This window comes from Peromyscus maniculatus, chromosome 17 (assembly GCF_049852395.1).
Source record: "Peromyscus maniculatus bairdii isolate BWxNUB_F1_BW_parent chromosome 17, HU_Pman_BW_mat_3.1, whole genome shotgun sequence".
NCBI classification, from domain to species: domain Eukaryota; kingdom Metazoa; phylum Chordata; class Mammalia; order Rodentia; family Cricetidae; genus Peromyscus; species Peromyscus maniculatus.
In genome coordinates, this window is record NC_134868.1 from 21768224 (window position 1) to 21794002 (window position 25779).

At 37.5% G+C, this 25779-nt stretch overlaps 1 pseudogene; it reads right to left on the minus strand.

The window, feature by feature from the left end:
* Positions 1 to 446: 446 nt before the first annotated feature.
* Positions 447 to 2346, minus strand: LOC102907884 (histone-lysine N-methyltransferase EHMT2 pseudogene; annotated as a pseudogene).
* Between the last annotated feature and the right edge of the window lie 23433 nt (positions 2347 to 25779).

The window sequence follows — 25779 nt, forward strand, 5'->3', positions numbered from 1 at the left end:
CAAGGAAGATGCAAAACCAGGCTCTTCTCCAAGCAGTTTATTCAGGAACCTTGAAACAATCTTCTGACCCCAGGGAAAGCCAACCCACAACCTAAATAGCTTCTGGGCAGCCAACCCCAATCTGCCACGTGAGTACTGCGAATAGGTCCAGGTACGTGGAAGCAAGCCAAATCCTTAGCCTTAGCCAAATTAGGAGTTGTTTATCACAGAGAGCACTCACCATTGGGAGGGTGGAAGGCAGAAGCCAACGCCATCTTTGAGGCGCGGCTGCACGCAGCTCTCTACACATTCACAACTATCTATAACTCCAGTTACGGGGGATCAAATGTGTTCTTCTGACTTCTCTGTGCATCAATCATGCATGTGATACACATAGATGCATTCAGGAAAAACACTCATTTGCATAAAATAAAATATGTGGGGTCTTGCCGCACCAGGATCTTAGCTCACCTCTGAAGAGGTGGTCTGGAACCCAGGAAAGGTAAGTGTGCTGCTCGCCTGTTTCCCAGCCTTCCTCTTCCCCAGAGACAATCAGACTTATAATCCTTGGGGTATGGCTTGCTACCCACACCATGGACACAGGGGATAGGTGTAGTGGGTAGCCATTCCAGCTTTGAACTGGAAGTTCCAACCCCCATTGAGGCTTTGATAACTGTCACGCCTACAAGCGGGGCCAAGGGAGGACCCTGAAGACCCAAGATCCAGATGCGCTGCCTCTCTTGGTTCCTGGACCCTGGATGATGGAGGTAGACCAAGCAGAGTTCCCCAGAGAACACCACCAGACTGCGCTACTCCTTTCCCAGACCCTGTTACCTATCCCTTCACTTGTGAGTTAACCCACAAAATAAACCACCCTTTTAACTACCTCGAGTTGCCTTAATAATTTCACCAATAGACAGGCAAGGCACATTCTTGTAGCCTCAAGCTACTTCCAGCCAAATGATCTTTTCCGTGCAGAAAGCCGGGTTCCCTACCTTGAGCCTAAGACTGCAGTTGAGCTGGAGGGAAAACAGCACATCTGAATGCTCTGGGGTCAGGTCCCATGCTGTGTCTCCTTCCTTGTTCTGAAGCTCAGGGTTGGCTGCAGGAGACAGGAACAACAGAACACAGTCATAGTAGCTTTCCCTGGCAGCGATGGAGACAGGAACAACAGAACACAGTCATGGTAGCTTTCCCTGGCAGCGATGTATAGGGGTGTCCCTGTGGTAGTTGACAGCATACAGGTAGCACCAGGCATTCAGGAGGACCTTGGCAATGGCAGCACTGCCCATAAAGGAGGTCCAGTGAAGGCAAATGTTTTCCTCATTGTCAGTTAGGGTAACGTGGGCACCCTGGGTCAGCAGCAGCCGGATCACGTCACTGTGCTTGTGCTCGCCTGCCCAGATGATGGGTGTCTAGCCCCCACTGTCCTGCGCATTCACGTTCACCTGCCCTGTGCTCAGCAACAGGCTAAACCATCTACAAGTTCCCAATTTTGGTTGAATGATGGCGATAGGTGGAGCCATCACCTAGCTGTACCCTATAATGTGCCACCTCCAGGTGGTTATTCACCACAGCCTCCATCAGCAGCGTGGGTTGTTGCTTATCTATGGCATTGATGTTGGCTCCTGCCTGTAGCAGCACATGACAGATCTCCATGGACCCCTTCTGCGCAGCTGCATGTAGGGGTATGAGCTTGCTCTGCTGGTCACTCTGGAAGTTGGGATCCAGGTTGTCTAGTAGCATAAGGATCACCTTCTGTAACTCTAACTACTTCACTGACAGGTACAGCTGCCGTGGGTGGAAACAGAGCTTCTTCTGCCTGACTCCTGAATGACCAAGGCCTTCTCCATGGCTTCACGGCTGGGCCCTGGGGGCAGACCCACAGCTGAGAGTCAGGCCCCATTAGAAAGGATTAGTGAAGGCCCTGAGCTGTCGATGGTCTGTCAGGGGATCACAGGGCAGGTCTGGGGCTCTCCATGCCCTTGTATTCTCTCACTGGGCTGGGTGGTATCTGCTCTCCCTGGGGTCCCTCTGAACTGCAGGGGGCTGAGGGAAGTGTGGGTCTCCAAGGAAAAGAAATCAAGGGAACCATTAAGCCAAGCAGCAGCTACAATCCTCCTGTCTAAGAAGACAAGAGCTGAGATGCCCAAGGACCCCGTCAATGGCGCCCCACACCTCCAGCCAGCCACTGCTCCGCCCAACCATGATGAGGTTGTCTTGCAGCTCCAAGCTCCAGATAGAGCTGGCTGTGCTGGGGGACCAGGCCGGAGGAGGAGAGCTCTTCTCAGGTACAGCCCCCTCTTCTTGAGAAGCCTGGGGCAGCGGGGATCCCGGAGAGGGTGGGTGCAGGGCCAGTATGTGCATAGCAGCCAGGCCCTCCTCCTGGTACACTCACACACAACCACACACACACACACACACACACACACACACACACACACACACACACACACACACTGTACTAGCCTGCTTAAGTCTAGAGTCCCTAGAGCGGCCACAGCCCAACTGTGGTGAGGCTCGGGCTGAGTGGGCTCTGGGGGGCAGCTGTACCGAGAAGTTGGTGTCAATCAAACAGGTGAGGTCTGGCTGGTCCCCCAAGAGGGAAGGTAGTGTAGGCCCTCTGGGACAGTGTCGAAGCAGAGGGCTATCCCCAGGCTCCTCGGGGCTAGTTTTGCCACAAACCAACAGCTTTCCCCAGTTCTCCTGAGCTTCAAAAGCTCTATCTCCACAGCTATCCTGGCGTGGTCCTGGGCATGGGATTCGCATGAGGGAGTCCCGGTCTGTGGGTCCCACATGCAGACTTGGCCTGCAGGCAGCAGCTCACTAGCAGCATCCCATCAAGAGCCAGACACTTGATGTCCGTAAGGTGCCCTAGTAGCACCAGTGGCATGATCTCCATCTCAGGTGGTTTATATAGCTGTAGTTATCGCAGGGCAGCTCTCGGAGCCCCGGCTTGCCGGGACCACCACTGGGCTGCCCATAGCTCTGAGGTTAGAGCACTCAGTAGAGGCAGAGCAACAGCAGCCCTTCTCTGCTACCATGTCAAGCGTGGCCACCTTGTACAAGTTAACGTCACCAAGGGCTTGTTTTCCACCTGGTCCCTTAGGCCAAGCCTTCCATGGATACCATTCCTGTGGCCTATTAGGGCCAGGGGCCAGATTACCCTGAAACACCTAGAGGGTCTATTCTCAGGGCAGTGCCTTGCCTCCCTTGGGGCCCTATCTGGGTAATATAGGCCTCTGCATAAGTTGGTTCATTGGCTCCCCGATCCCTGGCTGATGGCCGATCATAGGTACCCCAGTCATGTAGGTCCCTTCTAAGGGTAGTATATGATGAGGAGCATTCCTGTTTGTTTGGTTTTTTTTTTTTTGGGGGGGGGGGGTGCTGCTCCTTCAGGGTGCCTGGCTCACAAGGTGAGGAGGGGGTTACTTTCACTTTTGGATCAAACATGGTCTCTTCACCCTCTTGGTCCTCTTTGTCTTCTTTGGCCTCCCCTAGCTCTTGGGGATCTTTTGGAAAAATTGCATTACCCATACTGAGGGGTTCACTTAGAAGACCACTTGGCCTCGGCTGAATTAACTGTCGAGCCCCACATTAATTCTCTAGCTGTGGGGTCTTATCCCAGTGGGAACTTAGGTTACTTCTGAAGAGGTAGCCTGGAACCAAGGAAAGGTAAGTGGGCACTAGAGTTCCCAGCCTTCCTCTTACATGGAGACAATCAGATGGAGCTGGGAGTCAAGTCAAGAAAGAACTCGTTTATTATTAGGCAGTAAGCTTCTTTATAGCAGAAAACCCCAGAACCCTAGGAGGGGGTGGAAGGAAACAACCAATCCTTTAAAAGGTCACCCTGTTCTCATTTCTTTGTTTCTGAGCTGTTTATGCACTGATGTCATCTCCTGATCTTTGTATCTTATCTCAGTGTAAACAACTTGGGCTCTATTTCTCTTACTTCCTCTCAGCACCATCTTTGTAGCCCATGTATACCCTACAAAAATAAACCTAAAACATGACATAAATGAAGATAGAATGGCAGAAAGTAAGTGGACATAGAATTACAGTAATGCAGGAAGGAAAAAGCATCAAGGAGTTCAAGGAGTTAGGAAATTTCCTATAACAGATTTTTTTTTTTTAATTATTGGATCACATGTAAGGAGAATTTACTGAAGAGCATTGCAGATTCTCCTTTTCATGCAAAATTTGATTCTTTGCTTATTTAATCATGCATTAATACATTCTGACATTTTTTTATCTCTGTGTTAACATTTCTTCTGGGATATATGTAGCTGTCTTTCAATATGCATTGATTTTATTTTGAGTGTGTTTTCTCAAACAAAATGGTCTATGAAGTTGATAAAATATTTGTTATTACAACATTCCTGGAAATAACTACATAGATGACTGGCATACTTGACTAATTTAAAAATGTTCAATAAGTTTAGGATATAAACTGTCAAACTTAAAAATAAATACCTCATGGACTCACTTGTAACATATTATACATATACTGTTAACTTTGTAGTCCAAACGGCATAAATATTTTAATTTCCTTTGGTTACTATAGTATAAATCTGTGTTCATTTATATATAATTGAATAGTAAAGGATCTAAAAATTAGTTGAATACACTTAAACACACTTTTAGGTACACAATATAAATTTAATATCATAATTAATTACTAGTCCCCAACATATTTTATAATATGGATATAAAATATTTAGTAATTTGTTTAAAAGAAAAGTAGAATTTCATCAGGAGTTATCTTTTTTTAAAAGACTTATATTTTATTAACTTTAATTATTTGTGACTTTCTTGTATGTATATGTACCACATATGTGGTGGTGACCTAGGAGGTCAGAGGAAGGCATCAGGTACACAATCATATATATATGATTGTGAACCACTGATACGGTAATGGTAACTGAACACAGTCATCTGCACAACTGAAAGTACTCTTAACTGCCACTCATCTCTGTAGTTCAAGATTTAGAACTGCTATTGCAAGTTAGAGTGTGTGTGTGTGTGTGTGTGTGTGTGTGTGTGTGTGTGTGTTGTAAGAATCCTAGAGAAGTTCCACAAAAGACCACCATCCACATATGCAATCATCAAAAATATTCAGTATCTTGAGAAATATTCCAGCCTACTGGAGCTGAAGATTATATACAAACCCAAAATGGCAATGACCCTGAGGAGCTTACAGGCTCCTTTTAAGCATAGCTAAAGGGGAGTTCCAAAGGCAGTTAGGTCATCTAGATTTGATTGGCTCAAAGAAGTGGCATTCATCCTAGTATGTTCTAATTGGCCAGGGCTACTCAGAGATTGGTTAAAGCTACAGCTTTTCCATTTTTGGGCAAGCCTGGAAAAATACCAGGCTTTGTCTTTATTTGGTTATCTGCTGACTGTGGTTCAGGTCTGGTAATACATGTTGCAGGCCTCCTCTCCTGGATGTCAGGAGTGTTGGCGATTGATTATTCTTTGTTCATGGCTCTTTCAGAAACTGCTTTCTCAGTCTCAAAAAACTGAAATAGAGGCCTGGTCTCTGAGAGAAGACTGAGGAGCCCTCGTGTGTGTGTGTGTGTGTGTGTGTGTGTGTGTGTGTGTGTGTGTGTGCGCGCGCGTGTGCATAAATATAGACAAAATGAGAAGTTAAATAAAATAAACAAGATTTACATTCAAGCAGAAACAAACAAACACACAAGCACACATACCAACAGGCTTTTTGAATGGCAAAGTTTTATAGGCAAACTAAAATCTAATGCCCTCTGGAATAAATAACCACATCAAGGGGAATATGCTCATTTTAGTAGTGCTTTACTCTACCTGTATTTTCATTAAGAGAAATGTTATCTCATAGTTCTAAATAGGAGCAAATTATTATTTTATATTTTATTATATTGTATATTTTATTATACAATTATTAAAGTATATGTTTTAAAGAGACCAAAAAGTGAAGACTTAGGGTTGGGGATTTAGCTCAGTGGTAGAGCACTTGCCTTGCAAGTGCAAGGCCCTGGGTTTGGTCCTCAGCCTTGACAAGAAAAAAAAAGGTGAAGATTCATTGACACCTTATTAAGTAATGGATAATTTCAGGTTTGTTCTGTTTCTAGTTAAATAGAAAAGAAACCTTAATAGGACCTTAATAGGAAGAATTTACTACCAAAAACAAATCTGAATGAGAAGGAGGCCCTCTCATATACAATATATATGCTGGTGTGCCACCAAATTTTTCGAAATTGGAAAACCCAGAGTGGTGGTATGTTACACAAGTCTTAGAAATATGGTGAAGTTCGGGAGAAGACATAGTTATGTCGATTGTGTAGGCCTCACACTGAGACATGAAATTTAGAAGTATTTAGTAAATAAAACACTTCATTCATTAAACAGCTAATACTAACATACTTTTCATTAAACTAGATTGCAAAGAAAAACAATAACATAATTAAACAAAGAAAGAATTCCTTTTATATGAGTAAAATAATTAACCGTACTGAAGATCTAAGCTTCTTGCTAATATCTAGGTTTTTACTTTATCTAAAGCATGAAACATGACATATCTCAGGAGGATTCAATTTCTTGCTCAATGACCTAGATTTGGATAACATCCTGATGTGATTCTCAATGCTCATGTACCTAGTGGCCTCTTTGCTTCATGTCCTGTTTGAAGGACTAACGCAGCCTGAGTTTCAGGACCTAGGATCCAGCCTTTCAGAGAACATCTTGCTAACAACATTTCAGAATTTCCTCAGTGGCCACATCTAATAGGTGACCAGATAATTTCATTTATGTTATTAGTGATATCCATTTATAAATCTGTAAAGCAAACAAACAAAAAGAAGACATATAAAAGAAATTAATTCTAAATTAAACAAACAAAAAATATGCTATATCAAAGAAGTACCCAAACAATGAAACTGGGTGAAATAACACACAACCCATTTAGAAGAAGGACAATCAGGACTTTAAGTTCATCCTCAATATCATAACTAGGTTTAGAGGATGAGACTGGCCTGAACCAACCAAGTCTTTAAATAAAGCAAAACAAACAAATGAGCTAGTGTTCTTGCCCTGGATATGTGAAGGACATGACAGTATGAAGTTTGGCAATGCTGCTAATGGGAAGAAGAGTTAGAGTTGTCATGAGTATAAATATTTGAAACCGTCATCACAAATAATATAATATAAGAAAACCTAAAGAAGTAAGATAGCACAGAATGTATCCTCGGCACTGTAAAGTTTCTATGTGGTTCTACACTTCTAGTGTAAATCCACACAGTGTCATAAAAACACCTTATAATGGCACACATTTAGTATAACTTTGATAAACAAACTGACACTAGACAATGTAGAAGAAGACAATTGGAAAAATTATTTAAGTAAATAGTAAAAAAAATAATAATGACTGTCAAAAGGAAATCTGCATTTTGAAGAGCATAAATGTAACTGTTTATAGTATCATGGAAGATCACTTAAAATGTTAAATCCTCAAAATGTTGGCTTTTATTCATTGTTTCTCATGTTGCTACTGAAAACTGTAGTCCTTAAGTTTGAAGAATTTTGACTATGGAATTCAAAAATTTGTGAAACAGAAGGAAGGATTTCTAAGCCAGGAAGAAGGTGCTGAGCATCTTTAGTTCAGTCAAAAGAAGTCCTATGATTATACCTATCAGTCAGGCCTGCATCATGGACCACTGGTGTCTGGAATGATTCTGAAGAAGCAAAACACATTTTCTAGATGACTTGCTAATAAAAGAATATCTAGGTTGATAAATAAATGAGGGGAAAAAGCATGCAAAGAGAAATGTGTTTTCAAATTGAAAAATAGACAAGTAGCTAAGAAAAAAGTAAAATCCTGATAATTATGATATCATTTTTAAATACTACTTTTAATCATAAATATATCACCAAAGCATATATATCCAGAAACTATGATTCAAAAGCACATGATGAGTCTAAGGATTTAGAGACAAGAGGAAGTCCCTGAATGAGTAGGCACTCTCATATACCATGTCTATGCTGGTGTATCACCAATTTTGTTCTAAGTTGGTATACCCAGAGTGGTGGTATGCTACCTAGTCTTAGAAATAAGGTAAGATTTCGGAGAAGGCATAATTATGTTGATTGCATAGGCCTTATATTGAGATTTTTAACTCCCCTTAGTTTCATTACTTTTTGTATATTTAATTTGATGAACATATATTTGAACATACTATATATGAAATTGGGGGCCATGTAATATTTGACAGATGTATACACTGCAAATTATTTAAAATATATTAAAGATATTTATCTTTTTTTCGTTAGTATATTTTCCATATTATTACCTCCATTCCCATTCCAATTGACTACATTTCTATTTGTCATTAGAAAAAGGTAGGCTTCTAAGAGATATCGACAATACATAACAAAATAAAATATGATAAAATAAACAAAAACCATCACATTAAAGTGAGACAAGACAAACTAACAGAGAGAAACAAGCCCCAAGGGAAGTCACTAGAGTCAGAGACCCACATACGCAAATACTCAGGAGTCCCATAAAAACACTAAAGCTAAAGTTAAAATATATATGTGAGGAATTTGCTAGAGACACGTTGGCCCCGTGCTTGTTTCAGTGTCTGTGAGCTCATCTGAGCTGTGCTGCCTTGTTCTCCATCCCCTCTGGATCTTTAATCTTTTCACCTTCTCCTAAGTGGACTTCCCTTATTTCTTAGGGGAAAGGATTTGATAAGAAGATACCCCATTTAGAGCTCCGTGTTCCCCTCTCTCTTCTTCTTCCTCTCCTCCCTTTCTCTCCCCTCTCGTGTGTGTGTGTGTGTGTGTGTGTGTGTGTGTGTGTGTGTCTGCCTGTCTGTCTATATTTGTTTCCATCTGCCGCAGAAGGGAATTTTCTGATGATGGCTGAATAAGGCACTGATTTATCAATATATTGAATGAAAAGAAAAGAAATAAAAAGGAAAAAAAGAAGGGAAAGGAAAGGAGAGGAGAGGGGAGGGGAGTAGGGCAGAGGGGAGGGGAAGGGAGAGAAGAGGAGAAGAAAGGAAAAGGACATGACTGTTCCTAGGTATGGTGGAGGAGAAAGCTTATTATAGATATGTGGGTGGGCATAACCAGAGGCAGGGGCATCTGGGAGAGTCCAGAGAGGACATGGCCAGACTAAGCTGTGGGGAGAGGTGGAAGGGAACAGGGAGGGGAGAGAGGTCAAGTGTAGCAGTCATTAGGCCAAAGGTACAAAGGTACAAAGTGGGTGGGTAAGAAAAATGTCTGGATTATATAGGGAAGAATCTCTGAGTGTGGGATGACTCATCCCTACAATGCTTGAGGGCCAGACGGCCCAAACAAGTAAAAAAGATACTTTCTGAGAGCCAACCTCCACCGTCTAGGGTCCCGGAACAGAGAGAGCACTCGCCCATCCAGGTCTCCGGTCTCCAGGCACCTCCCCTGGCCCCGCCTCATAGGTGTGACAGTTGTTAGAGTCTCAATGGGGGTTGGAACTTCCAGATCCAAGCTGGAATGGCTACCCAATACACTTCCTGAATAATCTGAGCTTGTTGTTTTGACATTCTCCTGGAGTCTGTGTAGTTTGACTTTGCGCCTACTTGGCCCCTGCCCCCAAAGGGAACAACAGCAAGGACCTTGCTACATCTGGGGAAAGGACTGCCAAGGCCCTGGGCTGAAGACTTCAGGGTAGAGGGCAGGATATGTTAGCCATACCCTGTATAGGTAGCAACTCAGGGATGCTAGGAGAACCTGGAGGCCAGGTCCACTTTGATATGTTAAAAAGGCACTTTAACCTTTTACTCAGGGTGTGAAACTTAACATATTGCAGAATATTATTGGGAATCATTTTTTATTTAATTCATTTTTTTTTCATTTTACATACGAATCCCAGTTCCTCTCCCTCCCCTTCTTCTTCCCCCCTCCCATCCCACTACCCATCCAATCCTCAGAGAGGATAAGGCCTCCCTTGAGGATATTAGTAGTCATTTTATTGCTTTATTTTTTTTTAGACCAGTAGTATTTGGTTTTACCTAAGTCTCTGGGATATGTGGTCTCTTGTTCTTGGTCACCCAAACACTGACAGGTATGGGTTCCATCACACGGAGTGGGCCTTACGTCAAACCAGTCATGGGTTGGTTACTATGACAAATTCTGTACCACCACTGCCCTAGACTATTTTGAAGGCAGGGCAGATTATAGATAAAGGTTTTGTGACTGAGTGTTGACATTTCTCATTGGGAAGCCTGCAGGGTACCTTTCCATATAAAAACCACTAGAAGATGGAGGTGAAGGTTCTATGTAGGCATCAGCTCTACTTCTCCACGTTCAATGAGATCTGTAGGTGTTATCTTTACCAATATGGCCTAGCTGTCCATTTACAGTGCCATAATCTTTTGGTCCTAGTTGAGCTTATGAAAACCAGTTAAAAGGGTAAGCTCTAAAAATGTTGACTTTAATTGTTTCTCAACTGATACTGAAGAATGTACTACTTAAATTTGATAAATTTCAACTATGGAATTCAAAAATGTGAAAAAAAAAAAAAACCAGACAAACATTCCAGTGGCTTTTCTTGGGTACCTTTTCCTTCTGTTGATTTGATATTTCCAACTTAGACCTAATTTTTTTTATGTTTTATCATATTTTCTTGTGTTATGTTTTGTTGTTATCTCTTAGTATCCTGTTCTTTTTGAAAGAGAGACAGAAAGAGAGTGGATCTGGATGGAGCAGAGGTGGGGAAGAACTGGAAGGAGTAGAGGGAAGGGAAACTGTATTCGGGATATAGTGTATGAGAAAATAATTTGTATTTACTAAAAGAGAGGAAAAAGAGAACAGTTTGCTAAGGAATAATAATAAAATGAGATAAATAAAAAAATCCAAATATGGCAAGTAAGCAAACAGGAAAAAGAGCCGAAGAAAAAGCACAAAAGGCACGTATAGATACACACACACACACACACACACACACACACATGCTCATTCACAACACAAGAATCCCTTAAACCCCAAACTGGAAGCCATAGCATATAGACAAAGGACATGTATGATGAGGGGGGAAATCCCCAGAATTAATATAATAAGGCAAAGAACCTCCTGAAATGCCATTGAGTTGGTTTTGTTTTGGGCATCTACTACTGAACTTGGGGCCTATGCTTAAGTGTGGTTTCTTTTTCAGTAAGACTCCCCTGGGGAAAAGTACTATTTCATTTTATGTGGCTATCAATTGGAGATTCTGGTTAGGAAAGGGGAGGAACTGGACACCTTGTCATAAATGAATCTTCTACTAACAGGATTGGGTTACATCTGAGTTTTTAGCCAAAGAGAAGATATGGGAACTCATAAACAACCCAAGCTGTTGCCTAGTTTATTGGTGGCTCTCCACAAATGGACAGTAAGACCCTACTGATGAAAACAACATGTACACAAACTCACTGAACGCAGAGGAGTTGATCTGGTACCAGCCTAGAGCCTTTACCCCTATGGTCTAGTATTCATGATACCATTACCACCTAAATCTACAATAGTGACAGGTCTACAAGCTATGTTGTTGCAATAGTTGGCGAAAGCGTGTGGGATTAACAACCAATATCTGACTGGAGTTAAGGTTTACTTCATAAGATGGAACCCATACCCAGCAAAGTTTGGGAGGCCAAGAACCTGAAACAAAATAGGCCAGTACATAGAGAAAAGTCACTTCTTTTATTTTTGTGATTATGATTATATCAATTTTCCCTTCCATTTCCTTCCTCTAAATCCTCTCACATAACCCTCCTTTCCCTCATTTAAATATGTAGGCACAACCTCTTTTATCACATACACAGACACACACACACAGACACATACACATGCACACACACAGACACATACACATGCACACACACACAGATACACACACACAGACATACACACACATACATACACCTAACTATAAACTGCTCAGTATGAATTGTGTTACTTATCTGTATGTTTTCAGTTAGCGATGACCATTTATTATTGGATAACCAATTGTACCCTTCCTGAGAAAATACTATTTCCTACACCCTTAAAAATAGAAAATAATAAATAAATCTTAAACTATCTCATCTTTTGCATTTCTTGCTTTTGTTCCTTTAGAGTTCCTAAAGCAAAGAAAAGTAGGTCCTTTATTTTCTTGTGAATAAACTAGTTTTTATTTCAAGATTTTTCTGCTCTCAGTTATAATAGCATGGCACCTTGGTTAGTATCAACATCTGTCTGATATAAGGCAAAGAAGAGAACTATAGTTTTGCTTCCTAAGCACTGACCATTCTTGCTACCTATAACTAATTATACTTTAATATTTATAGTAATAAAAGTATATTAGAGTAAAGTTGGGTCTTATATTCTCTTGCTGAATATACTCATTAAAATGTATTGTTAATTCCATGTTTGAAATCTGCATAAGAGTATCATATTTCATAGTCATTATCTTAAAAGTATAATACTAGTATCATGGAAATGTGATACATATAAACTTATACTTCTTATTTTTCAATTTGTATTAATTAGTAGTCATTATAAATTGCTTTATTATACAGTAAGAGAAATATTTGCAAATATTCCTATGACTTCAATAAATATTTTTTGTTATAAAGTGTCAATGAACAAATTTTTTTTAGTATTTCCAACCCGCCCTTTTAAATGTATTTCATCATTTCCTTTTATCTTTCTTTTTACTCTTAACTTATTTTTTGAGAATGATTTTCTTTACAGAAGTTCACATAATAAGCATACTGCTTCCAAACAATAGCCAGAGCAACCCTCATGCATTTAAACATAGAAAGTACATTACATAATTAATTTATGTATGTATCTCTGTTACCAAATGCCTCTAAAGTGACATCTCAGGGCTGTTAATGAGATTGTCTCATGTAAGAGAATCTGGTAATAGGATCAAACCAAATTTGATTATTCAGAGGCAATGTCAATAGAAATTTAATTAATTAATTTTCAATTTACCCTTCACCATCAAAAATTGAAAACTTAGCCAGAAAGGCAGATTAATACTAGTGATGAAATATCATATTTTAAGATCAAAGATTCGAATTTGAAAACAGGAGCACTGGTAGAATGAAAGTACTTGTGTTTGAAAAAGACATTTGAAAGGAAATTATTTTAAAGCCCATCAACAATTGAGTCTCTTTGATCTTCTACAGATACATTAGACAGATCACTCTCACCTGTAGACATTAAATGTTCAGCCCTCTTGCCTGAAGGGTTCATGTTCTATTTGTAATTGGTTTCTCCTTCAAGCCTACTAGAATGTCACATCACACATGGAGCTTTCTCGGCATTACTTTCCATTGTTCCTGCTGCAGCTGTCCATCTCCATATATAACTTCACTCTTACTTACCTAAACACATTTGTTTACCCAAATAACTGAGCAGTAGGTAACAGAAATTTCTGTCTCAATCTCATCCAGTGACTTTTCTCAAAGGAATTTTTTTTTTTTATAAAAGCACGTTAAATACTTTTTCCCACTTTAGAGCAACAAACTGGAATGTAGGATTAAGAGAATTTCTTGATATGAATCAGGGTCTTTATTGAAGAATTGATGAAATGTTCAATGCATATAAAAACTAAAACATCTTTAAAATAAGAGACTTTATTGTTTCTAAGTACTAAGCCTGCTGTGTCTGAGTCTGTGTCTGTGTATGTGTGTGTGTGTGTGTATGTGCGTGCGTGCACGAGTGCACATGTACATACCTGCTGTTTGTGTGCATAATATTTAGCTATATGGATATTGATCCCTGTCTCATGTAAATATGAACAAAGTATAAATAAAACTATTTTCCTCAAATCATGTAAAAAAATATATTATAAATATGAAGTTCAAATCATTTATTCTAGAATTTTGTTTCAGAGACTAGAACATACTAGACACCCTCTTTGTATAAGCAGAACACACATAGCAAAATATAGACAAAACTCCTTCTTTTCAAAAGCTTTTTGTTCTTTCATTTTTATGCAGAAACAAAACATTGAACATTTATATATATCTAAGGAAAGGCATACAATATTTATGGAAAATATTTAGCAGTAGATATTAATTTTTGAGACAACACATGGAATGCTATAGAGAGATAAAGAAAGAATGCAAACTAGGAAATATGTGTTTCAAGGTCTATTACTAAACTAATTCAGACAAAGTTCGTGGATGAACTTGCAAGTTTCATTCATTGTTCATTTTTTCTTTTTTTTCCATAAATGCTTACAACTCTAAATTTAAGCAGACTGCATACTGTTTTACAATTTTCCTATGCTTCATATGTGATGCTGTGAAATGAGAACTTGTGGTCTATGAATGAAAGTTAAAATATGAAGTCATACCTCTTAACAAAGGACCTTTGTACCTCCCTTTATTCAACATGTCATAAATGTATAGTGCTAAAATGATGGCAATGAGATTTAAATTGTATTTGTTTATTATTTAGTTCGTTATTTAGGTAGTTGTCTGAGAGCCAATGTGTGGAGGAAAGAGAAAATGTGTGGAAGTCAGTTTGTTCTCCCCATCATACGGTGACTACCCTAATTGTCATCATAGAACCTTCATCCAGTACCTGATGGAAGCAGAAGCAGAGATCCATAGCCAAGCACTAGGTCAAGCTCCAGGAGGCCAGTTAGAGAGAAGGAGAAGGGATTATATGAGCAAGGGAGCATCAAGATGGGATAACCCACAGAGACCGCTTAGCTGAGCATGTGGGAGCTCAGGGATTCTGGACAGAAAGCTAGGGAGCTGGCATGGGACTGACCTAGGCCCTTGCATTTGGGTGACAGTTGTATAGCTTGGTCTTTTGAGGGTCCCCTAGCTTTGAGACCAGGTCCCTGATATATGAGCTGGCTTCTGCAACCTACTCCCCATGGTGGGATGCCTTGTTCAGCCTTGATGCAGAGGGCAGGATCTTGGTCCTACTGCAGCCTGATATGCCATGCTTTATGGATTCCCAAGGGAGACCTTACCCAACTGAACAGAGCTTGAGGAGGAGTGTTGGATGGCTAGAAGGGAGGTGAGGAGAGGGGAGAGGAGAGGAGGAAGGGGAAACTGTGGTTGGTATGTAAAATAAAATAAAGAAAATAAAAAGAATTTTCAGTCTTTGATAAGATTTCAAAAATTTATACTAAGTTCAACAATATATTCTGTACCTGGTATGTTTAATACATTTATAGATTAAAATCATCATGAGTCATGGAGACACTATTTTGAATGTCATCATCAGCAAATGAATATCTGCCTTCTTCTATCAAAGTAAGAATTGTAACACAGCTCACATAACATGTCTTTTCTCTCTGATATGTTTCTATTTTAGAAAAAAAATAGGTTTTTATACTAGATATCATGTTCTGTGTAAAATATTATCTTTATAATTTCCATTTCCATTGAACGTTGGTTTTTGTTTGATATTTTCAAATACATTTAGAAAGTTAAATTGTTTTTTATTTTTTAAATCTTTTTTTAAATTTAATTTTATTTTGCAATACTATTCAGTTCTACATAACAGCCAGATTCCCTTGTTCTCCCCCTTCCTTCTCCCCTCCCCTTCCCCCCCAGCCCACCCCCCATTCCCACCTCCTCCAGAGCAAGGCCTCCCCCGAGGACTGAGATCGACCTGGTAGACTCAGTCCAGGCAGGTCCAGTCCCCTCCTCCCAGATTGAGCCAAGCGTCCCTGCATAAGTCCCAGGTTTCAAACAGCTAACTCATGCAATGAGCCCAGGACCTGGTCCCACTGCCTGGATGCGTCCCAAACAGATCAAGCCAATCAACTGTCTCACCTATTCAGAGGGCCTGATCCAGTTGGGGGGCCCTCAGCCTTTGGTTCATAGTTCATGTGTTTCCATTCGTTTGGCTATTTGTCTCTGTGTGAGAGATGGCTCAGCCGTTAAAGGCTAGGCTCACAACCAAAAATATAAGAGTTAAATTGTTTTTAACACCACTTTAAATCTGAAAAATAAACTCTATTGGATTTGTTTTTATGGAAAAAATCTTTATCTTAGTGTATCATTAACAATAAAAACAGGAAAGAGGTTTGAAAAAGTTGACATGAAATTTCTATCTTACTATTAAGTGTTATTCTTATCTATAAAATTTATTAAACATAAAATATGAAGGATTTTGCCAAACATTACTGCCCAGTGAAGAAATAGTCATTAAAACTCAATCAAAATTTATATACAAAATATTAAAAGAAATAATCGACATCAAAATGTTCTTTAGAGATTTAAATACCAAAAGCTGACAGAATCAGACGTATAGTTTACACAAAAAACTGGCTGCTTTATAGTTTGTAAAATCATAGCTCTTTTTTCCTTGAATAATCAAGCTAATATGCAACATTTCTATTCTCTTGACATTGAAAAAGATTATGTGAATAGAAAACTTAGCTTCAGAGAAATTGCTCAGCAGATAAAATACTTACTGCCAAGTCTGAGGAGGATTCCCAGCCACACATAGTAGAAGGAGCCAGTGTCCACAGTTGTCTTCTGGCTCACATGCACTGTGGAACACATGCCTCCCAGGTGTGCATACACACACACACACACACACACACACACACACACACACACACACGTATGAAAGGGAAAAAATAGAGAACATGTCACTAAAATGTTAAGAATTGAATCCAAATGTTAAGAGCATGGAGCATGTCACTAAAATGTTAAGAATTGAATCCAAATGTTAAGGGCATGAACACAAAGGGATGAGTTATTATAATTTGCTTCAGTGCTATAACCACTCATAATCAATTATAAAAACCCATACAGATTCATACTCATGACAGTAACCCTAGTTCAATTCAGTCACACACACACACACACACACACACACACACACACACACACACACACACACACACACCAAATGACACACCAAATGGAGGGGGGTCTCATTCAGGAGAAGGACTTCAGCTAAAGTGTTAGGAGGATGAGAAAGGGTAAAAGTAAATGGAAAAAAAACAAACTTCATTACATATATGTGGAAAACTAGAAAAGAATTTGAAAGTTGATAAAGTGAGTTGGAGGGGATGTCGGGTGCAGACAGAGAAAAGGGGAGAGGGAGAGAGAAGGGAAAAAGCAGGAAGGTGGTTTTGGGGAACCCAGTGCAGTTATGGATGCCTCCATCTTTTGGTTGACACTTGCTTAGATTTGAAAGGGGAGTGCAGAAGATAGAAAGGACCAGCTCACTGAACACATCAAGTCAGTTCAGTCTTTAACTGTGTTTTGATAAATACACAGATATAAACAACATGAAATTCATCTTATTATCTGAAATAGTTAAACACTGATCCATTGCCAACAAATGCAATGAGATCCGAGGAACAAAAAATTTTGATGGATATGATGTAAATTGGATGATATTTTCTGTATGAATAAATTTTAATGATATAGTCCCCATTCTAAATTTTTAAAATTAAAATATAAATCAACACACTACATTCTTATTCCAAAATAGCTGACAAATTGAAATACCATACAATCTAAATAATTAGTTTATTATTTGCTCTGAAATTGTGAATACATAGATGGTAAAATATTAAAATAAAATTGTATTCTGTCTTGGGTGTAACCATATACAACTTTTATTCTAATCTTTGTGATGATGAGAGAGAATTGTGTGTTTTAGCCTATGCTAGCTCATCTGGGCTACATAACAAAATACTGATGTTAAAATAAAGCTGTAAACAAGTGTTGTGGGCCATGTTTGTAATACTAGCCCTCAAGATGCTGAAATAGGAAGATTGCTGAGTTTGAAACCATGAATTACCTACAGAGTGAGTTCCAAGCTGGCCAGAGTTATAGTGAGATCAAATGAATAAAATAAATTGTAATCTATGCCTTACATATATAAAATTCATTTTAACTTTGAAGTCCTCAGAAAGAACACTATTATTATGAAGAGTCTACAAGATTCAAGACTGATAATTTTTTTTAAATGTAGAGAGATGGAATGGTGCATATCCAAGGGCCAATTTATCTTGGATTGTCACATCTGTGCCTGACCTAATAATGGTTGGACTATTAAGTAAAATCTTTGGGGCACATTATTATCAGATGTGTTGCTACAAACAACATCACACAGCCAGTCCAGGCTAGAGAGTGAGTTCCAGGAAAAAAGCAAAAGCTAACAGAAAAAAACCTGTCTTGAAAAAAAAAAGGAAAGGAAAGGAAAGGAAGGAAGGAAGGAAGGAAGGAAGGAAGGAAGGAAGGAAGGAAGGAAGGAAGGAAGGAAGAATTCCGAGGAATCTAAATTTTCTCCTCTCCCGTGTCTTTCTCTGAGCTTGGCTCTTGCCACTTTGTTATCACCATCTCCTATGACCCTCTACTCTCACCATCGAAACAGGACAAAGGCTGCATCAAGGAAAACGGTGCTATTCCATCTTTTCATATAAAGGCTAGTGGGAGAATTTGCCCAGACATTCCCTGGACAAATCATGGCCTAGAACCTGTTATTTTCTTTCCACTATCATGCTAGGAAACTCCAGTATTTGACAGATATTCAAATAATCTTGTTGGCCTACAAAGTATAATGCTTTATTTAAACCATATGAATTTTATTTAAGTAAACTATATAAAAGACAATATAACAACATGTGCGCATGAGGAACTAAATGTTTACTGGTATTAAATAAGGCACAGTCATTTAATAGTATCTAAAACAGTACTGTTTTCTGTCATTTGCATTCTGTGATCAGGTAAGGAGGGACTAGGAGAGGAAACAAGCATTAAATCACTCTCTGACGAAAGAAGACTGGAATTTGAATCCCTTGTAACCACATAAATAACAGAGGTCCACTTTTAATTCTAGCTTGAGGAAGTGAAACAAAAGTTTCTAAGAGCATGATGGCTAATGCAGCTAGACATATCAGCTAGCTCTGGGGTGACTAAGAGACCTGTTTCCAAAATTAAGGGTGCATAATGATGGAGGAAATTTTTTCTTATAATCTCCAGACCCCCATATGCACATGTATACATGAAACCATACAAGCATACACACACACACACACACACACACACACACACACACACACACACACGCACGCACACACACACACGAGTAATTAAAAAAATGAAGGTGAATTAGTTTTCACCTAAAAAAAAAAATTGTTCCAAACTAAACATATATGCATTGAGACAAAAGTGGAAGATTAAAATGTCATGAAAATATCTGTGAAGATAAAATTTAAAGATTAAATAAATATGATGAAGTTAATGTGAATGTCACCAAAGATTCCTTAAAACAGTAAATATAATTTTATAAAACTTAAAACTAAACTATAATAATAATGATAAGGTTTCATATTCAAAGAATGGCTTGAAGTACAGGGAAATTTCATTTTATCTCCTTACCAAAAGTCCTAATTGAAACTGTGCAATTAGATTTCATTCAAGTGTGTCTTACATGAGCACAAATATGCCTTGATGTTGTTTGTGTGTTTTTACCATTGATTTGATGTCTTCCATGATCTGAAAGCTACAAGTTAATCAGTTAGGAAATGCTCTATTAGAAAGATATATCCAATCTTAGGCTATTTGATTTGAGTAACATAAAATCATGCAACTTATTTTAAAGTACAAATGTTTAAGTTTGTAAAAAGTGACCTATTGTGCAGAATTCTTTTGTACTTAGGATCCCCAAATCTGTATTGGAAATAAAATGAGAAAATGGCACTAAAATTAGTTTTTAAATTTGTATAGGTTTGTTGCTTTCTTGGACATAAATACCCCCATTAGTTCTCCTATGTCTAAGATCCACTCCTTTTAGAAAATAGGAATGATTACACACAAAATAATTACTATGAGTCTCATAAAAAAGATAAAGGCATGTATGAGACATCTCTGACGAAGAAAGATATCATACACTGTTACAAAGGAACATATTTAATAATAGTTAAAAATTCAGAATTGGTTAAAGAGTCTTCCCACAGTGAGTTCTTAAGATATGAAAAGCTCACTGAATGATAGCTGAAATTAAAGGATTTTATCAATAGGGGAAAGATACCACATCAAACAATCTATTCTACATGGGCAAAAAGGAACCTATGAATTTCTAGCCACTACCTGGCCGATGAGACTTCAAGGGATACATTTTTGTGTTCATACTTCTCATTTCAAACCTTCTCCTAATTCTTCTGAGAAGAGGTCATTATGGACTTAAGGAAAGCTTTGTGATACTCCACTTTAACTTCGTGAGCAACTGAATACCCCAAGCTGAACTGCTTTGAAGCCACACTCAAAACAGTTAGACAACATTTCAACAAACTCTCTTTTCTCATGAGATATTTCTTAAATTCTATATAGTTTTTTTTTACTGTACTAAGAATATCTACAGTTTAATAATACACACACTATTGCCTCATGACAGTGAAAACCCTGCCATCAATCCATCAACTCACACACACTTCATTTTTAAGTAGCCACAGTTTACAAAGTCAGGACTGAATACACAAGATTGGTTGTTTAGCTTACGTCCACTGGAACTAAGCAAACAACATAGGAATTGGCATTGATATAAAACTGATGCATTAGAATTGTTCTGGAATCCTTGACTCTTTGGGGTATTATTTCTTGTTTCTCCTTTATTTATGATGGACACGTTTTTCTGAATAGAGTATTCTTGCTTAGAAGTATACTCTTCTAGCATTCTGGATACATTGTTCCATTGCTGCTGGCCTACAGTCTGATGAGAAATCCAGAGGTTTCTTATGGACATTCATTTGCATGTGTTGATCTTGATATTTTTGGAGTCCTCTCCTTGTTTTTGTCTTTTATTCCTATAGGAGTGAAGACTCTCTTGGCAACCTTTAGAATTCCCAGATCTGGCTGTCTTTGTCTCTCCTAGGACACAGGATATTTTCAGCAAGTATTTTAGCAAATACTTTTTCCTGTACCTTCTTAGATTTAGAACTTTCACAATATGAATACTTTCTTGCTTAATAGTGTGCTGTAAGTCCTAAGGCCTTGTTCAAAATTTTATTATGTTTAAATTCTATATTTATATATTTTTAAAAGATATCTGAGATAACTGGAATTACACTTGGTATATTGTTTTAAATTGATAAATGCCATGGTGGGCTTGATTTTAGCAAACTTACAAATGATGATGAATTAATTAATAAACCATATTTTTGACTATCTGTTTAACTTGCCATCTGCTTTATTAAAGATAGTCTTCCTGTTTAAAACAATCACAAATTTTCAATACTATCATTAAATATTCTCTCTCTTAACTATTCAATATAATTTAGAAAATTATAATCTTTTTAGGTTAACAGAGACTTATGTTAAATTTTTTAATTGAACTCCATGTTGAGGCACATCTATTGCAAACCCAAGTTCCCAGAATCCTAAGCAACAAGCACTATTTTGACTAAAGAAAAGTAAGAATTATAAATGAGTCTAACTCTTTGGATTACTGTATGCCCACTGGTTTTTGCAAAGTGTGACAGACCATCTCCATGGGTGTTGCCTTGCAGAGACATATTGAACAAGCATTAATATTCTGACCCAAAACTAGGCCACATGGCTCCCATCACAATAGCATTTACAATAATTTGGACTTTATAGATATAAAATAACACTGGCAAAAACCAAAAATCAAAACTATAATAAATATTTGAAGTGAAGTATTCCAAACATATAAGAAAATATAATGCAACATACAAATGACTGTACACAGATTACATACCCAATTATTTATAGTGTATCATGACATACATAAAGGGTTTTGGGATGCATTTTTAAAATTTAGGCAATAGTATTTACTCATTTTTCAAATTTAAGAGCCATTAATTACTTTCATAGTTTTTAATAGTTGTATGTTGTCCATCTTGTATCTGTCCTGTATCCATTTAACTATCAAGTAAAGATGAATTCTTAGTGGACCACTAGTTTCACTAAGCCATAAGCTAAGAATTGCGTCCAGTATCATCTAGAGTCTAGAGCAGAAGTTTTCCCTACTTCTATTATGCGTTTCATAATTGTCTTGATTCAGGACTTACTTTTGTTCTGTGAGTATAAAATTTCAGGAAATCACTTCCACATTGGGCATGCTATTTGTGGCAGTCTGAACCCATATCCATTGTTCATGATTCCTTAAATATGGTTCAGAATGAACTCACTCTTATTTGAGGCAATAACTTTGTTTTGCAGAGAAAAAAAATTATCATTTTCTGACAATATATTTTTACTACAAAAGTTCAGTTGTAAATTTTGAAAATATAGAACAACTATCTCATGTCTCTGTAACATGATAAGCCTTTGCCATTTTTAAAAAATATAAATTGAATAAATTAGCATGTTTTATGTTTTATATCTTTAGTGGTTTAGCGGTTTTACTCCTCAATGCAAGGATGGGATTTTGTCTTAGAGTTTGTATAATAAATTTATTTTTCTAGAATTGGATATTTCTTTATTTTCTAAGTATTGATGTATTACAACTGATCCTGTCTGAGCACAATTTTACATTATTGATAAATCTCTGTTCTCTATATTGAACGTTTCTTATAGCCTGTCTCTCCAAACACACATTTTTAAAATATCCTCATGTATTCCTTTGAAATTTAAATTTTCTTAAAGTAGCAACAAATGGCTTCTAGGCAGAGAAAATGAATCAATGTCTACTCATCACTTTCATGAAGGCCTCAATTCACGTCCTTCACTATGGCTACACATGTGTCTGTAACTCTAATGCTGTATTGGTTAAAGGGATGATGATTCTTTATCTTTCTTACTGTCTCACATTAATAAAAGGAGAGTGAGAAAGACAGACACTCAACATCCCCTTCTGGCTTCACTCCTCTCATGTGTGGATGTACACACCTTCACACATAGGTTCACATATACCACATATACACCATAAACTCATACTAACACAAATACACATACAATATTATTTTATTCTAATTATAATTTTTTCTAAAGACATTACTATCTTCTTTCATAATATACATCTGAAAGAATATCCATGTGTAAATATTAATAATTGAATTAATACAACAAGTGGTACCACCTTCAAAAGTCTAATAGTATCATCCGGCATCTGGGAAACAAACAAAATACTCTGATATGCCGTAACAGTAGACAGAATTAACAGAAAAATTACTAAATTACATGAATCTGAATTCATCATCATGCTAAAGTAATTGTCAAAGCCCTGATAATATTCACATGGTTAACTTCTAACACTGTGATTTGGGATAACATATTTTCTCAGACTTCCACTGTGTTTTCCATCTTTCTTTAAAATATTCATGTTAATTGGATAAATAATTACTCAGGGCTTAAATTAAGCTCAATTTGTTATAGCTATTGTTATTACCGGGTAGTCATATTTTACTACATCACCAAACTTGTCAGAAAACCTTAATCTTTGTTTGCTCATTGCTTTTTCTTTTTTTCTGTCTGTTGTTGTTATTTTCAAAGAGTATAAAAAATGATGCTTAAGCAAAGCTAGTCCCTGATCCTTCTGCTTTTACCCCTGAGATTTTAAACTTAAGCCACCAAGCCTCATTTGCTGGCTGCTGGAGACTGAATGTAGAGGTTCTCGATCATTAGTCAAGAACTGTATCAACAGATCTACATGCCCAGCCCAGTTTCCTTGCATCTTGAGAGAAATTAAAAAGTAGAAATTGGTAAATAATAGGTTCATTTACAATTTGTCCATAACAGAAAGAGTAATTTCCCCTCACACTGTGCCTGTGACCATCTTATAATTTGTATAATGCCACAAGGCAAAGGCTAATACATGTGTAATTTCAACTGTGATAAATTAATTGTTCCTTTCCTAGGGGAATGACCTATGCCCCATATTATCTCTGTCACAGAATATAGTTTTGGGTGATAGAAAATTACTACTCTTGTGTTCCTGTTAACACACTAGTTTTACAACTCACTAAAGCAGAAGTCTGTTACCAAAGCAAACAGCTGAAATGTCATTCCTGGAATATTTCTTGTCTCATGAGAACTGGAAGCATAGTTATAATGTAACCACTGAAATTTTACACAAAATAATTAATTACTAAGCTTAAATGGTCATTTTATTGAAACCATGACTATTGAAAATAGTAGAAAGTACATATATGTCAGCAAATAGCCTGTGTCAGTTAATGAAATATCTATCAATTTGCTTATTAAATGAATAATTATTAAGCATCTATTCTGTGTCAGAGATGTCGCAGGTATAGTTTTCATAGAAAAACAAATAAAATAGACATAACTATTCTTTATAAAAGAGACACAATAACCATCTAGGACCTAATTATAGATAAGAGATTTGAAGTAATTATTTTCAGAATAATCAATAAGTAGGAAATATTGGCAAGTAGAAATAACACTGTTAAATATTACTTTTACTACATAATGGCATTTTACATGTTGTTTACTCACTTTCTCATTTCCTTCCATTTAACAAATAAATTAAATTATCATGTGACAGTCTTTTTAATAATGACTCCTTTAAGTTGCTTTTCAGAGTCTCTACAGTAGATTTCTCAAAGTAGAAAATCTAGTGCATTAAACTTACTTAGCATCTCATCTCTCATACTTACATAAAGTTTTATAAAAACATATGTGCACACACACTCACACACACATACTCACATATCATGGCCACAGATGACAGCAGCTTACCTTTCAGATACATGAAAAATAGGACTATTATAAACTTAATAAAATATTCTGCAATGTTATGTCCCAAGTAGTTTAAATTATTCATTTCATATCTGAGTACTTTCCCCCACATATGCTACTTTATTGTTTTAAACTACTTGATTTATAAAAGTGTCATCAGCATAGTGCAAATTAATGATTCTAGCAAAGCACATTTGCAATACCTTAGGTATGTGACAGGCAATTAAAAAAAGCTGTATCGATTTGTCTAAAATGTTAAATGACATAATAGCCATATAGTAAAGTATTGAATAATTTAAGCAAATCAATGTTTTCTGAATTTTGTAGGAGTACAAACTGTCTTGGGTGCTAAGGTGAATCAATATAATAAAATAAAAATGAAGAGGTTTATAATGATGAATGTAGAGGTTGATAATAACCAGAGGTAGAATCTCATTTAGCTACTATAACAAACAACTTCCAGGCATTCTTTGTGCATTATTCCCATCAGAAAACGTGGTATTATATAGTCAATTGATTTTAGCACTTAAATAGCTTTTCATTTGCAAGACACCTAGCCTCCATCGAAACTAAACCTCTCCCAGAGTGTCATTAGTTATGGCTTGATTTAGAATGATAATACATATTTACCTCCATTAGAGTTATTTTTTTGCATTTCATGTGGTTTCTAAATAACGCAATATTTTATTAAGTAACAAATATCCATTCATCAGGCTCCTATAAGTGTGAGATTTCGAAGTTAACATTGTTGTACTCACACTGATATTGTATTTCCATTTCCTGTGTCAGATTTCTTAAGTAGATGCTCCAATTGAAAATATTTATTTCTCATTTCACCTTGGTAGATCTTGTGTATTCCCTCCTCCTTGTTTTGTTTATAAAACAGAAGTGAGGCAAAGTAGAAATACTCAGGGACTTGTTCCTTAAATGAAATATTTTGTGGTTTATAGCAATTTAAAGGGCTAATGCCATCTATTGACCCTGTTTATTGAGAACATATAAAAGTCTAGATTTAAACACAATGTTGTACAAAAATTGCCAGAATTCACCCATATTTTAGATTGTACTAAGGAGGAAAGCACAGCAGTTCTGACACAGCCATGTTTCAGTCTGGGGACTTGATTTGAGAGCGCCAAACGTCTCTCGGTTAACCGCTATAGGA